This window comes from Pteropus alecto, unplaced genomic scaffold (genome assembly GCF_000325575.1).
Source record: "Pteropus alecto unplaced genomic scaffold, ASM32557v1 scaffold67, whole genome shotgun sequence".
NCBI classification, from domain to species: domain Eukaryota; kingdom Metazoa; phylum Chordata; class Mammalia; order Chiroptera; family Pteropodidae; genus Pteropus; species Pteropus alecto.
The window spans coordinates 8,298,129-8,306,486 of NW_006441061.1; positions in this window are offsets into that span (position 1 = coordinate 8,298,129).

Here is an 8,358-nt window from a genome sequence, read left to right on the forward strand (position 1 = left end):
TCGCCGCCCCGCCTGCCGGCCTGGACTTATCCCCCTGCTTAGGGACAATCCCAACCAGTGAGGAGGAAACGGCTCCTGTGACTGGCAGGTGGAAATCAGAGGCCCAAAAGGCCAAAGGTTTTTTTTTTTTTTCAAAGGCTTTAGATTTTTGAGGGACGGGGAGGTGGAGGGGGGTTGTGTAACAGTGGTTCACGGGGGCATTTTTAAGGAATATAAATCCGGCTGCTGGTGTTCCACCTGTGCCGCCCTGTCAGTCAGACCACTTCCGTTCGTGCTTGTTATTCAAAACCACTGCGGCTGTCCTTCCTGAGCACCTACTGTGTGCCTTTCACTTGCTACAGGGCTTTGAACGCAGTCACCTGAAATCCCAAACGTGGCTCTAAGCTATTCCAGTTGTGCAGATGAGGAAAGCAGAGGCTCAGAGAGCCTCGGTGACCTGCCCAAAGCCACACAAGTGGGACCGAGCTGGGGCTTCCCTGCTGTCCCCCCCGCATGTCCCTCCAGCCACAGGGCCCTTGTCTGTTGGCAGACACCGTTTCCACATTCCCACATGCAGGAACTGATCACAGCCAGCCTCTCCGCTGACAGCTTCTCCGGGGGGCCCCACGTCCCCCCACGCAGCACGCTCCATCCCCCCCACAGCTGTCCGTGGGTCCTTGCTGCGCATTGGGGTCACTTCCAGGCTTTTAGGACTGAATTGTTTCTGTGAGATAGGATCAGAGAGCACCCCAACTGGCTCGAGAGGGGGGAACATTCATTTTGGGGACACAAGGGAGCGTGTCGGCCTGGGGGGCATCCCTCACCTGGCACCGGGGGGAGCCCACGGGGCTGCGGAAGGGCCAGGGAGGGAGGCAGACCAGCCCCTCCTGGCTGGGTTCCCACGGTCCACTGCGAACTCCCTAACTGAGGAGCAACCGGCCTGAAATAGAAAAGCCCACCCAGGGGAACCAGGGGCCAGAGGCCCCGGGCCTGGCTCAGCCAGCTGCTGGGGTGCTCCCTCCAGCCCTGGGTCCCCTCCTCCGCCTTTCCCCTCCCTCCATCCTCCATCTTTAAGTTCTCCCCCTCCCCCGCTCAGAGCAGCTGAGGGCCAACATTTGCAGATAAGGTGGAACAGGCTTCTCCCAGACTCTCCAGTGGCCTGAGCTTGGCCAGCTGCCTTCCCGTGGGAGCCTGACCTTGGGGGACAGAATGGAAGGCTGGAGCGCTGGCCCGCCAGGCCCAGCCCCTGGGCCTGAGCCTGGAGCCCACAGGCAGAGGGCGCAGGTAGAGGGGGCAGGCGCGCCCGGCTGCGGGCCTGTTTGGGGCGGCGGGGGCAGGCTGGAAAGTGGGGCCCGCTCCGTCGTATCTGGGGCAGAAGAGGCGGGACGTGAGTGGTCCCAAAGGGCCAGGGACTAGGAAAGCAGGGAGGCCAAGTGAATAACAAGCAGTGGTTCCTGAAACCGAATGGACGGCGGGTCGGACCTCAGCACCCATTCAGAACTCAGGCCCAGCAGGATTTCCCGCCGGGAGCCCTTCAGCGACGGCTGCAGACGCTGGAGCTGCCCGAGGCCCGCGGCTGCGTGGCGCGTACGGATACAGTCACCAGACAGCCCGAACGTCCATCCCGAGGGGCACGTCGGATACGGGAACGGTCTGCAGCCACCGCGCAGCGAGGGAGCTGCGGACGGCGTGCCGTGGAAGGTCACTGGCGGCACGTGGAGGAGGGAGGAGCCGGTGATGGAGGACGGTGACGCAATTTCCGTAAAGCAGAGCGCTGCGCGGGACGCGAGGAAGCGAGAATCTGAAGCAGCGAAGGCTCCAGAGGGGACGTCGCTGTCACAGGGCACCCAGGGGATGGGAAATAGGATGCAGGGGTGTCTTTCTCGGGACCTCTTCGTGCGCTTTGGTATGAGGGTAACAACGATCGCATAAATAAGGAAACAGTTCTCCATTTGGGGGAGTGATGAGGAAGGAACGCTGTTAATTCTCCTTTAAAGGACTTGATAGAATTCACCAGTGAAGCCATTGGGTGACTGGGCTGAACGTCGATGGAAGTTTGTGATTACTGATTCGATCTCCTTGCTCACTACAGGTTTATTCGGATTTTACGTTTCTTCCCGTCAAGGTTTGGTAGTTTGTAGGTTGCTAGGAACGTGCCCGTTTCACGTAGATGATCTAATGTGTCGGCACACGGTTCTCCCCCGTGTTCTCCTACAGGCCTTTCTGCTTCTGTGAGGTCGATAGCAACACCCCACGTTCATTCCTGATCCTGGTAATATGAGCCTTCTCTCTCTTTCTCTCTAGGTCGATCTAGCTACAGACTTATCAGTTTTATTGCTTTTTCCCTCCTCTCCAAAAAAAGAACTTTTAGTTTAGTTGGGTCTATTATTTTCTCACATTTTTGTTTTATTTATCTCCATCCTAATCCTGATTGTTTCCTCCCTGTTGCTTGCTTTGAGTTTAGTTTGCCCCTTTCCTAGTTCCTTTAGGTGGAAGTTTAGGTTGTTGACCTGAGATATTCCCTCTTTCTTAATAGTTGTTTGCGACTGTGACTTTCTGAGCACCGCCTCGCTGCGCCCAACTTTTGGCATGTTCGGATTTTCTTTGCATTCGTCTTGTATTTTTCCAATTTCCCTTACGATGTCTTCTTGGACCCATCGGTTGTTTAAAAGTATGTTGTCTAATTTTCAAATTCTCTTTCTGTTATTGACTTCTTCCTTCACTCGATTGTGGTCAGAGGAGATTCTTTGTAGGATTTTAATCTTTTAAAGTTATTGAGGCTTGTTCTGTGGCCTAACATGTAGTCTGTCCAAGAGGATGTTCCCTGTGCGCTTGAGAAGAATTTGAATCCTGCCACTGTTGGCTGGAGCGATCTGCACACATCGCTTAGGTCCAGTTGCTTTAATGTGCTACTCAGGTCATCTACTGCCTTGCTGACCTTCTGTCTAATTATTGCAAGTGAGGTATTGAAGTCTCCAACTATTACAACTGAACTTATTTCTCCCTCCGATTCTGTTCGATTTTGCTTCATTTGTTTCGGGGCTCTGTTGTTTTGTGCGTACATGTTTATTATTATTGTATGTTCTTGATGTATCGAGCCCTTTATCATTATAGACTGTGTTGGTCTCTTATAACAATTTTTGTCCTAAAGTCTATTTCGTGTGATACTAGTATAGACATGCCCTCTCTTTGGGTTACCGTTTAATATCTTTTTGTGTTCTTTGTTTATTTTGTGCCAAAGTGAGTGTCTTGTAGACTGCATATAATTAAATCCTGGTTTTTGTCTGTTTGTTTATTTGTTTATATGTTCTGTCGATTACTGCCTTATGATTAGATAATTTAATCCATTTGACATTTCATGTAATTACTTACGCAGAAGCACTTGTACCATTTCACTGTACCATTTTCTTCCTTTACTATAAGTATGTAATTTTCTTATTAGTTGCCCTAGAGATTAGAATTAACACCTTAATTTATAGTAAATTACTTTAGTCTTGTTTTAATAGTATACAAAAACCTTTGCTCCTACACTGGGCCATCCTTTCCTCACAGTTATTTTTGTTACAGATTAAATCTTTATACGTTGTATATCCATTGACATAGATTTATAATTATCATTTTATGCCGTTGTCTTTGAAGTCATACGGGGGGCAGGGAAGAGATGTCGCCAACCAAAAATATATTAGCGCTGACTTTTATATTTACCTATGTGGTTATTTTTACCGTTCTTTATTTCGTCACGTGGATTTAAGTTGCTATCTGATGTCTATTCATTTCAACCCGAAGGACTCTGGTTAGCATTTCTTAAAGGGCAGGTCGACCAGCAACACAGTTTTTGTTTATCTGGGGCTGTCTTAGTATCTCCCTCTTTACCGAAGATAGTTTTGCTTTGTACGGAATTCTTGGTTGACAGGGCTTTTTTTTTCTCTTTCGGCATTCTGACTATGTCATCCTGCTGCTTTCTGGCCTCCACGGTTTCTGACAACAAGCCGCAAATCTTACTGAGGAGCCCTGCAAGTGATGGGTCACTTCTCCCTGCTTTCAGGATCCTCCCTGGTCTTCATCTTTCAACGTTTTGATTATAACGTAGAGCTCTCTTTGCGTTTATCTGACTTTGGGTAAAGTTTTGGAGTTCTTGGGTATGTAGATTAATGTCTTTAATTGAATTTGGGAAACGTTGGGCCTTTATTTCCTAAAATAGTCTTTCTTCCCCATTCTCTCTCTCCTCCTCTTCTGCGACTCCCATTGCGCATGTATCAGTATGCTTAATAGTGTCCCGAAGGTCTCCTACGCCGTGCTCAACTGTTTCCACCATTCCGCCAACTGGACAAGCTCAATTGACTGATTTTTAAGTTCTCTGATGGTTTCTTAGGCTTGCTCAAATGTGCTGTGGAACCCCTCTAGTGAATTTTTTATTTTAGGTATTGTTCTTTTCAACTCCATAATTTCTATTTGGTGTCTTTTTCATCAGTTTTGTCTCTGTGCGGTGAGGTATCACGCTCTTGGCTCCTTTAGTTCTTTGTCCATGGTTTTCTTTAGCTCTTGAGAGCATATTTTAAAAAGTTGACTTAAAGTCTTTGTTCAGTAAGTCCAATGTTTGGGCTCCCTAAGAGATAGAATCTACTAAGTTCTTTTTTTTAATTTTTTTTTCTGTATATGGGCCATACTTTGTTTCTTTGCATGTCTCAACTTTTTTTTTTTTTGTTTGCACGCCTCTTTTTAATGAAAACTGGACATCGTGAATATTATAATGTAGCACCTCCGGAAATCAGATTATCCCCACCTCCCCAGGCTTTGTCGATGCCGCATCTATGTGTGGTTGCTGTTGTGTATTTAGTGGCTTTTCTGAGCTAATTTTATAAAGCCAGGATTCTCTATTGTGTGTGGCCATTGAAGTGTCTGTCTGATTAGGTTAGCGGTCCACTGAGCGGTCAGTTTTCCTGGTTTCTGTAAACCTTTGACTAGTTTCTAGAGTTCAGATCAAATTTACTCTGACAGGTTTTGCCAGTTTACTTGCTGTTTCTGTGGAGTTACGGGCCCTTGGAGTTCTTTAATCAGCTGTTTTTTTGCTGACTTCACCTCAGCCAATTGCTTTGCAGATCTTTTTGTCTTTGGTAGGTTTTTTTTTGTTTTTGTTTTTTTCCATTTTTTTCTGAGACATTTAGGTTTGGAGTGTCTTGTATTTATACTTGTGACTTGTGTTTCCTGGGTCCAAGGATTTGTTTTTTCCATCTCCTTTGTTAAAGTTTCACCTATTATCTGTCACAAAATTTCTTCTCCCCCTCTACTTAATTCTATTAGTTCCTATTACAAGGATGGCGTAATACCTCTCTCTCGTTTCTTAACTGAATTTTCCAATTTAGATATTTTCCATCTCTTTCTCTGAGCTTCATCTGATTGATTTTCTCAGATCTATCTTTTGGGGAACTAATTTTCTCCTCAGCTTTGTCTAAGCCACTATTTATTTCTTCCTCTGAATTTTAAATTTCTGTGGAGCCTATATTTTTTATTTCTAGAAGTTCTAGGATTTTTTTAAACTTCCAGATTTTTCGTTGGTCTTTTTTAAAATTTTATTTTATGTCTTCAGTCATATTAAACATTTATTTTATAGTCTTGGGGTTTCATCCCAGAAGCAGGGAGCATGGGGAGGGGATGCAGACAGGGCCATGTTGTCACAGGCCATCAGTGGAGAAAGCTTTCCTGGGGGTAGCAAACCCGGGAGGGGCTGGCATCGTCATCTTTTAAACCATCAGCATCTCAGGAGTGACAGGAGCACCTAAAATTTGAGCAGGGATCCGAGGAGTTTCTCCAATCAAAACTCAAGTTTTTCATCACATAGTGATATCTGTTTGCCATGGGAGAAAAAAAGATTAAGAATAAAAAATAAACCGAAATCACTCGCAATCCTAGTTCCTATATTTAGCTGCCGTGACCACAAAGCCGAGCTCCCCAGCTTCTTCCCTGGCTTGATTTTCTTCCATAGCACTGAGCATCATCGGGCATGCTGCATAGTTTATTTATGACAGTCTGTGTGTCCCCAGTAGCATGTCGGCCCCATGACGCCTGGTACTTTGTCTTGCTCCCTGTCGTGTCTGCGGCGCCAGGGACTGGGAGTGCAGGCCACCGCCCCTCCCGTCCGTACCCCTGAAGTGGACGAAGGAAAGCATGCACACGCTATCTAACGAATGAGAGCTTTCACCTCCTCTCTCCCCACAATGATCCGCCGAGGCAGGTGTTTATTACCCCCATTTTACAGACGAGTAGGCTGGGGCTCCGGCAGGCCACCGCCTGTCTTCTCGCCTCTGAGACCACATTCACGCAGCTGCGGCGTGGCCCACCCTCTCTGTTCACACTTGAGACCTTTCCGCTCCGTGCATTTAAGGACTTTGCTATCACTCCTGTGTGCGTGATCTACTCTGGGGGCAGGAAAACGAGGAAGTGAGAAGGCTCATCGCCAAGTTCCATCCCCTCTCCGGGGCTCCCCACACCTGAGAAAATCAGTTAATGAACTCGGATGTGGGCGGTTGCCTCTTCAAATATGCCCCTCATCTCCCCTACCAAAACGCGGACTCCTGGAATGTACTTTGCAGGTGAAATGTGAACCCCATCTGCGTCCAAAGCATGATTCATGCTAGCAATTTAACCGTACTGTGCCTCCATATTCATCTGCAAAGAAGGTATGATAATCCCCACCTCATAGAGTTGTTTGGGGATCCGGTGAAATTATGTATGTAAAGCTCTTGACACAGTGCCCAGCACACAGTAAGTGGTCAGTAAATGATTATATAATTAGAAACCTCTGCTTCCTACCCTCTAGAGGTCTCTGTGGCCTGTCTTTGCGTGGTGGAGACAGAAACGCTTCTTTTTTTTCTTTAGCTGTTCTGAGAGCTGATCAGTCTCCCGGGGAAGGACTCAGGATAAGTAAACTTTTAAGAGACTGGTACATAAACTATAATGCAGTAACATAACTGCTCTGTGCTTTCAGGGGCGTGGTGGATGAAGACTTCACCAGGGAGGGGGAGGCAGCTGAGGCCCCAGGCCCTGTTCTGGCCTGAGCATGGGTTTAAGGCCAAGTGCAAGCTTTAAGGCCTCCTGCAGGGTGTCTTCTGGGGATGAACAGAGCAGCTGCTTTAGCCGGCAGAGGTCTGGCTGCACTGAGGTTTGCAGCTGGAGGCTGGAAGGTGGGACAGGTGCACTGCAGAGAAAACCGACCCATTCAGAAGTAGCTTGAGCACCTAGGGGGGGCCAAATCCGTTGTAGGCCCTGGGGACACAAGCCTGGCTCACATGGGGCTGCCACTCTGGAAGCCAGAAGCCAGTAAACAAGCCCGGTGAGTGAGAGATCAAGGCAGAGCTGTGAGCCCCGGCCAAGGGGGGGCCATATGCCTGGCCTCTCACACGCACCCCTTTGCCTCCCTCAGTCGGGGCGGCAGGTCCTATTTCTGTCCCCCTTGACAGATGAGGAGACCCTGGTTGGGGAGATTAAGTGACTCCACTCCAGGCACTCAGCAGCTGCTGGGGGCCCAACCTCAATGGTATTGAAACTCCAAGAGCCTGGGAAGGGAAGGAATGGTGGCCAGTGGTTGTGGGCACAGTCAGGGTCACCTGAGTCCCTTCCTAAGGCACCCCTGCTTCCCAAGAGGTCCGAGGGAGGGGCCCCTGCACTGAGCCTGAGGAGTGGTGGGCCAGAGGCCAAGATGCCCAAGTTCAAGTGTCTGTCACATTGCTCCTCAGACTTCTCCGGCTGCGGGGAGTTTCAGCCCACTGCACGAGTGGACAAGCAGGACCCATGGGCGTGGGGAACGGAGAGGCGAGACCTGGGCCCTTCCTTCAGAGCCGGGTCCCCAGGGAGGGCCCAGGTTCCTGCCATGCTGCCACGGGAGACTTCTCTGATCAGTAGGAGGCCCAAGGAGTGTCATCGGGGTCCTGGGCATTTGGTCCAGCAGCCCTGACAGCCTGGCTGGCCAAGGCCAGCTTCTGCAAGGTCAAGAGCAGGTGGAGAGGCTCTTGGGCTTGGGGGATGTGAGGTGGATCATCCTGATGGGCAGAGGGCTCAGGGTGTCCAAGAGGGTGAGACCCAGACAGCAGGACGGGGGCGAAGCCTTGGAAGCGAAATAGAAGCCTGTAAGCCGGGTTCCCACACTGGGGCTCGGGGACAGATGCAGCCAGGACGATGGCTCCAAGGGACCAGTCTGTAGACCCTCACCTTGCCTGACCTTCTCTCCCTTGTAACCTGAAGAGGCAAAGGTCTTCCCCAGCCTGAGCCCTGCCCTAGAGCCTCGGCGGGGGTCTGTAAGACACCCCGGATGCCGTGGGGAGGCTGAGGAAGGTTTGGGCTTCTCCAGCAAAGTGTTTCCCAGGACCCCGGGCTTTGACATCT